The sequence below is a fragment of the Alligator sinensis genome, unplaced genomic scaffold, assembly GCF_000455745.1.
Source record: "Alligator sinensis unplaced genomic scaffold, ASM45574v1 scaffold169_2, whole genome shotgun sequence".
Taxonomy (NCBI): Eukaryota; Metazoa; Chordata; order Crocodylia; family Alligatoridae; genus Alligator; species Alligator sinensis.
In genome coordinates this window covers 2,539,435-2,547,833 of record NW_005842077.1, presented here as the reverse complement: position 1 = coordinate 2,547,833, position 8,399 = coordinate 2,539,435, and the positions used below count along the sequence as shown (strand labels likewise).

At 41.2% G+C, this 8,399-nt stretch overlaps 1 pseudogene; it reads right to left on the bottom strand.

Annotated features, from left to right (window-relative positions):
* Positions 1-6,302, bottom strand: part of LOC112550315 — an 11,939-nt pseudogene extending 5,637 nt beyond the window's left edge.
* Positions 6,303-8,399: the final 2,097 nt, after the last annotated feature.

Sequence of the window (8,399 nt, the reverse complement as noted above, 5' to 3'; positions counted from 1 at the left end):
CTCTCTGGCTGTAACAACTTAACTCCAAGCCATCAGGCTAAACTATGGTGCTCAAACCTCTCAGAGCTGCCATCCTTCTATCAGCTAGAGTGGTTCCTGTGATTCTCACTTCCTAGCTCCAGGAGCTCCTGCCCCTCTGGCTGCTGGCAAAGAACTGGCAGCCTGGCCTCAGCTCTGGGCTTTATAAGGGCCAGGCCCTGCCCCCTACAGGCAGCTGGCTCCCCTTAGCTGCTCCAGCAACCTGCAGCTGCACAACCCTCAGCTGGGCTCGTTGTGCTCTGCCAGGGCTCTCTCCCTGGCAGTGTTCTCCTCTCTAGGAGCAGGCACTAAGGTGCCCTGCGACACTCCTCTCTAGGAGCAGGCAGTAAGGTGCCCTGCAACAGGGATACCATCCCTTCAAGTTTCATCTGAATCAAGCACGTTTCTCCTCTCTAGGAGCAGGCACTAAGGTGCCCTGCGACATGCACAATAGTCATGGGCTCCTGTGCAGTCACCATCTTGAGCAGATGCAGCCACTGAGTATGAATGATTCACCAAAAACAAGCAAACTAGGAGCAGGCACTAAGGTGCCCTGCGACATGCACAATAGTCATGGGCTCCTGTGCAGTCACCATCTTGAGCAGATGCAGCCACTGAGTATGAATGATTCACCAAAAACAAGCAAACAGCAGGCAGTAAGGTGCCCTGCAACAGGGATACCATCCCTTCAAGTTTCATCTGAATCAAGCACGTAATGACAAAGTTATAGGCAGTTTTGTGTTTCCCCATTATAGCCTACGGGCGAAACAGAACTAACGTTGAAACAGCAAAACAGTTTCGACAAAACAAAACAGAACAGTGTTTTCAAAATTAAATGAAACTTGAAACAAAACACTGTCCCATTGAAATGGTGAAATGCAAGTGAAAACGAAAAGGTGCTGTTTCGCACAGTCCTATTACACACGCATTTTTTTTCCTACATGGTACCCACTGAACTGCATGCATTAAGCAAATCTGGCAACATGCAAGTAGCAATCAACAAACAATCCTCTCTTGCTTGCTTCTCAGCAAGTCTGAAATTCAGTTCATATCAACCACAAAGCTGCAGCTATTGTGATCATGTTAAACATGCATCGGGATTCAACATAACACATATTCCCCGCAGACCCTTTCTTTAATGCTCATTGTTAAAAAGCATCTCTGACAGTTAAAATAGACTGTATTGTTTAGATGTATTGCACACACTCCAAGTGCATTTCCCCACCTCTTTTTAAGTGGTCAAATTTAAAAGAAAGTACATCAGAACATTCTCTTACCCAAAGACTCTCTCTGGGATTAAATGAAGTTGAATGAATCCAGCAATTTTCACAGTAATTTGCTCAAAAAGAGGTTGCTAACAAATACAGAAAGTCCGCACATTCACAATCTGCCCAATCATTTTTGTTCCCTATTTTTCAAAAGAAAAAACCCCCCAGCTTTTTCCAGGCTCTACACTTTGGCAGTTAAAGCTAAATGAGGCAGAAGATTATAAGCAAATGAAAAAGCTGTTTTAGACTGAAAGTGCTTAGACTACGTTAAGTGGCCTTTAGTGCTCCACCTATAATGTGTATATTAGGAAAGATGGCCCTATTTGAAATGCATAAATTACAATCTACTCTTCTAGTCTCCTAATAGATTCCAGTCACAGTTCTCTTTCATTTTCTGCCTTGATTGCCTTGTAGCATTGGTTACTATGTTGAACAACTGCCAACGTCCAACTTAAAAATGCATGTGTGCGAGTGAGTATGTATATGTGCCCATAAACAGAATGATTCAAATAGAGATAAAAGTTCTGCTACATATAATTAGTAGTCAATAATATTCATGGCATCACATATGGACACAGACGGTCTTGCTTGGCTTCTTCTTTTGGGATTTGGTAACTAAGTATTTTACTTACTCTTTTCACCACAATGTACTATTGGGCTTAGGTAGGTCAACTAGCCAGGACCAAACCTGAAGGATCTAGGTTCTGGAAGGATTGCATTGGGAGGCTGAATTATTCACCCATGTAAATCACTTTTGTACTTACACACACACAAAGCTTGCACTGCTTTCTGTACTTAAAAACCACAGAAAGTTACTAAGTAATATAGATTTTCAAATGCACATGAATTAAAGTATGATAAAATGGGTACCCTGGTCTTTGAATCTCTTACTAAACTCTCCCAACCACAGGGCTCTCTCTCTCTACCTTGCCATTAAGAGTGATTTTTTACTAAGTGCCCAGTCCTGGCCTATCTCCATTCCCATTGAAAGCACTAGGAGCTTGCCATTCATTTCAATGAGAGCAGTGTTAGATTGAAGTTGAGCGCGTTTGGCTATTTCACAGCCCCCATCCCACTCTGTTTTACTACCATTTGCCCTGACCAGCCTATTCATCACTAATCTCATCACACAATTAGAAGGGAAGCTCAGCCATCTGACCAAAACAATCTCCTGTCTCTCCAATTATATCAGCTTAGAATGTCCATTTGTTTGTTTCTTCCACAATGACCCTATGATTTTCTCCAGACTTCCGCTGTGCATGAAATGCTTTCCATGAACTAGTCCAAAAGTCCACTATGCTTTCAAGGCTCACCTCTGCAAGTCAGCCAACATATGTCAGGTGACACTTGCAGATAACTTTCAATGTTTTTAATTACAAATTATTCTGAACCAAAGTTGTCTACATATAATCTTGCATAACCTACATAAAAGTTCAATAATAGTATTATTGTACATAGCTAACTATACTATGACTTTTGCCTTCCCTTCCCATTTACCATTCATTACACTCTCCTTTGCACTGATTTAATTTAGGTTTTCAGCTATTCAGTCAAGGGACAGTATCTATTGGGGTGCACCTGGCACAAAAACACTTTAATTCTTTTGGGTCCTTTAAGTGACACTTGTAATGCAAAAAATAATTTTATTCTTTAGTATTTTATTCAATACACAGTGACAAGAATTACTCACCGTATACCAAGGCATGTTTAGACTTTGGGGGCCATTTGTGAGATTTCTTCTGGGCACAATCAGTTAATCAAATCCCCTAACTTGCATGCATAAAATAAGCAAGTCTAAAACTATCTGCAGGTCGGTACAAAAGTAAGTCATTGGTAGCTGCCATCCCAAAGCACAGGCACATGATTCCCTGTGAAGGATCTTACACCTGAGGGTTCCTGGGAACTTCTTCCAGGAACAAAATGGCCAGTAAGCCACTACCGAGAAAATTCTCTGGGGTTCTTTCTGCTCCTAAAAGAATTGAGGAATCTCAGATTATTTTTTTTTAGCTTTTCCAAAAAACAATTTGATTCTGGGCAAAGACTGCGTACAGGAACTTTCTAACCCAGAAAACAACTACCATGGTCTGCCCATGAGTGGTGGCAGCAGCCAGGCTGCCCTTCTTGTCCCCCTGTAACTGGACACTTGGGGCTGGTGTCAATGGACTGGCCACCCTTCCCTCACTGTGCTACTGCTCTAACCCGTGGGAAATATTTTTTGTTTACTTATTGGAAAATGGGAGGAAGACCATTATAATTTACTGGAAGTAGAAGTTTAGGGCCAGATGCCTACATTGAGTTTAGGGTACATACTTTTAAATACCTGATTCTTTCTTATACTTCAAATACTTACATACAGCCAATTTTCAAATATATAAGTAGTAAACTGAAATTAGTAGGACTGCTTAGCACATATGTGTTTGTAGGATCAGGCCTTGAGAGTGAAACATCCCTTCTCCCCTGTAACAGTGCTAGAGTTATGAAATAACTGAGTCACCTATTCATGCCAGAAGATATAGCTTCATAAAGCAGGCTAACAGTTTAAACTCATGTTATATTGTGGATATGGCTCATTTTAAATGGTACTTCATTGTCTATTTTGATTCACCCCGCTCTAAGTTACTTTCCAGAAGTATCTACAAGAATATGAATTGATAATCTAATAGCTGGGAACTGTAGGAGTGATCTAATGCATGATTTTATATTTGTGTCCCTTTGTTAAATGTCAAATGCTTCCTGCCATGCTTATACCCACGGAGATGGAACATATTTTCTCATTAGGTTAATTAATGAGTCTGCTTGGGTGGCATAATTTGGTATAAATTTCCTTTAGTATTCTGTCATACCTAGAAAGGATCTTATTTTTATGTTTTGTGGTGTCTTAAAATTTTTATGACTTCTACTCTGTTTAGTCTGCATGTAATCCTTCTTTTGAAACCTAATGTCCTAGAAAATTCACAGGTTTCTCTCAAAACTGGCACTCGTTACACTTTATAGTCATTTCTACTTCTCCTTAGAACTCCATGGAAGTCCTTAAGGTGTAGTTCACAGCTCAGGGAATTTATGATTACATCGTCAAAGTAAACTAAAGCAGGGCAATATATTAAACCTGAAAAGATGTCGTTCATTAATCTTTGAAATATAGCCAGGTGTGATGTACTTAAGAGAGACTTCCAACTAAGAAAAGCTTAACACAGCTCCTACTGGCTCAGCTATATGGTGGCTTCCCTTACCTCATCGGGGAAAGTGGTTGCCTGGGTGTGGACTGTGAGTGGGAGCATCATTTCAGAAAAATTTGGTTTGAGAGAGGAATTAGACAGGATAATCTCTTTCCATGCCAACAGTTCTCAAACCGTTCAACTTGTGCTCTCTTACTTCCAGGTTAGAAGAGCAAAGCAAAAAATGTAAGTCTAGTGAGATTTTTTGTACATTAAAGAGAAAAAAAGGTGCATTCTAGATAGCAGACAAGTTGAAAAAACAATTGCAGACTGAAGATAATATAGGAAGAGTGGTGCATAAGGTGCTTTATATTTTTATTAAAACAACACTGTGATTTGATTATGGCAGGTTTTGCATGAAAAGCTGTGTTGTCACAACATGGTGAAAATGTATGGAACTATACTAAAGAAAATGAAAGTATAATAAGTGTAACCCTGGGCGCGACACTACATGTGCCCTCACCTGAATAATGGGATCCTGGGGTACCCGGTAGCCCTGCCCAGCCCCCCTGGGAAGCTGCTGCAATGCCCCCCGAGCGAAGAGCCTCCCCTTACAATCAAGCACCCTTGCAGACAGTTCTCAAACTATTTACAAGATTTAATTATTTACATCGTAACAAATATTAAATAAGCACATGGCTATACTGTCTACTAAACCCTCAAGGACTTATTTACACAGCCTCTCACTTGCACACGGTGTACTGGGGATCCCGTGTGCACTGCCCCTGGCAGGGTATCTCAGGGAGCGGGACTGTCTGTGTCCCTGCACGTGGTATGTGCACACTCCCTGGCACTGGTGTCCGATTCCGTGCTCCTGGGGTCTCTGCGCAGCAAGCAGCAGCTCCTCTGCAGTTCCTGCAAGACAGCCTTCCCCTGCCTTTGCCCCCTTCCCTCAGGGAAACTAGGGCAGACTCCGGCAGTCCCCACCTGGCTCTGCTGTGCTCACCCAGCCACACCGGCTGCAGTCAGGTCTCTTCAGACTTGGGTTCTCCGCACCAGCAGTCCCTGCCTGCTCCTGCCGCTGCAGCTTCTCCACTCCGCTCCTGCAGGCCTCTCTCAGGGGCTCTCCGAGGGACCACTGCGCTGAGACTCAAACCAGTCTCCAGCCCTTCCCTCAGCTCCCTCTCTCTCTTGTCCCCCCCGCGGGAAAAACTGCTCCCCCTTTTATCCAAGCCCCTCAGCCAATTCCAGCTCAGGGCTCTTCCAGGGCTTTTGCTAAGGGCTCTCTTTCAAACTTTGCGGGGGTTACATCACCCCTCCCACTTCCAACAGGGCTGCTCCCAAACAGCTTCACTCGCCCTCAGAGCCTACAGTGTCCCCTCGGGGACAAACTCTGTCTCTGCCAGGCAGCCCTTCCCATTCTGTTCAGGTGGGTCCGTTTTTTAAAGGCTGCTACATCAGGAAAACATGAACATTTTCGTGGCATTGGTTTGCATCCCACAATAATTTTTTTCCCCATCCCCATTTTAGTTCAAATGTCAACAGCTCACGTGCAATGCCTGACAAGAGTACAGAGCTTAGTAGAGGACATCATTATGAACTGGAATGAAATTGTCACATTACAAAGTATTTTTTTAAAAACTATGGAAATGTGAACATTATGCTCCCCTGAGAAAACCTATAGGCCATGTTTGTAGAAAAATAAGCCAGAAGGGGACAGAGCACCCTAGGCTCAGTTTGGGAAATTAGGAATACCAGGGCCATGGCCATAATTAAAGTTGTACAAAAGTTTCTGCTGTAACTGCCAGTTATCAACATATCCCACTTCCTGAAATTCTAATTTGGGGATGAAATTGTCCATGCTTGGTATCCATTGCATTATAATGAATTGTTTGCTAACTATTCTTCAGGCTTGTGGTAAATATACAAAATATATAAATTCTTGACATTTCTAGCAATTATACTTATGAACTGTTAAGACATTGTTTAACCTATTCGCAAACAGAAAAAAGCCAGTAGGATTCATCACAAAAATTATTCACTCAAATTATTCACACAGTAATAGTCTAAGTTCTGTTGCAACTTCCTAAACTAACATTACATTTTTTTCCATGCACAGGTTGGACACATTCCTGTTTTGGGATTACATTCAAGACAACTTGGCATGAAGCAAGTAGTTCCTGTTTTTGCTAGAAGAGTAATAGTGGTGTACAGTAGTCTACAATGCTTGCACTATTCAAGGCTCTCTCAGTCATCTTCTACAGTATTTTGTGTTGTAGGAAAGGAATTTGTAAATAAAGTAATATTTCCAGCAACCTATGTATTTTAGAAGATTATGATTGTGTAATAAATGTGTTCCAATGACTAAAACTATATTGACCATATCTTGGGATATAATTTCTGCAGCAATAAATGTCAGCCACTGTTAATATTGAGATGACTAATAAAAATCTTCATGAAATCATGGAAATGGGTGCACCTTTATCAGTACTTAATGGACAAACTGGTGTTATAGGTATCGAAATGTAACCTATTTTAATGGAACAAAGCAGAATTATAAATATATTACCATTAAGCTCAAATTTCTGAAACAGGTGCATTCAACAACATAAATTTTCTATACCACAAATTCTGGAAAAAAGTTTTGCATCTAGCTCCAAACAAAATGAAAGCCTGTCTCTCTAACTGGACAGACCAAGTCTTTAAATGCAAGTGCACACTTACTCAAGCTCAGCTCCAGGAAGGCACCAAGCATGGAAAATTTCATCCCCAAATTAGAATTTCAGGACGTGGGATATGTTGATAACTGGCAGTTACAACAGAAACTGTTGTACAACTTTAATTATGGCCATGGCCATGGTATTCCTAATCTTCCCAACTGAGCCTAGGGTGGTCTGTCCCTTCTGGATTATTTTTCTACATATGTGGCCTATAGATTTTTAATAATAAATCTGATTTCCAGTAGGATGACTCCAAAACTTCAGGGTCAAAGACTTACTGATTTAACATATATTTTCTCTTGCAATGATTTTTTTCTAAAATAAGTATTTAACCTTATTGAGTGTTCGTCTGTATACACTCTCTGCAGCAAAATTATTTTCTTGGAGACTATGTAATTACACTGATGTATTGAAAGTTAAAATGCACAACTGTTGCACAGAATAAGACAGGGTCCAAAAGAAGTGTAACAACTCTGCACCAGCATCTACAATCAGGGTAAAAACTTGGTCTTGGAGGTTGTCAAAGCTTTCCTTAACCACATACAATCTCAACTTGTGCCTCTAGAGCAGGGGTGGGCAAAATGCAGCCCGGGGGCTGAATGCGGCTGCCAGGCCATTCTATCCGGCCCGCGGGGCCCCTAAAAAATTTAGAAAATTAATATTTATCTGCCCTGGGCTGCCTGTCATGCGGCCCTCGATGGCTTGCCAAAACTCAGTAAGCGGCCCTGTGCCCAAAATAATTGCCTGCCCCTGGTCTAGAGAAAGTGACTAAGAAATCCCAAGGATTTCAAGGTCCATTATAAGAGCGAGTGTTAAAACTTAGAAATAAAACCCTCAACAGTTCTCCAGGAGTCCAGCATGTAGTAGTCTCACAATATTGAAACCTAACTGCTGACAGAGATTAGGATTAGCCAAAACCTTAGCACCTTGTTATCTTTAAGCACAAAAAACTCACCTGTTAACACAAGCCTTTCTGCCATAAGTATGATAAAACTGCCAACCCTTGCTTAATATATAAATATGACAAGTAAAGAATATGATGAGGACATAGAAAAACCCAATCATTTTTCTATTCCATGTTATTTTTGTCTAATTCATTCTGTTAAATTTCTGCTATTTTCTTTTTTTTTCAGTAAGATTGTAATGGAGTGGATCTCCCCAAATGAAAATGTCAGAAAAGTTCTTCTGCATGTATGAGCTGTTATTAGATTTGGGGGGGCTAGCAAAGATTTTCTGTT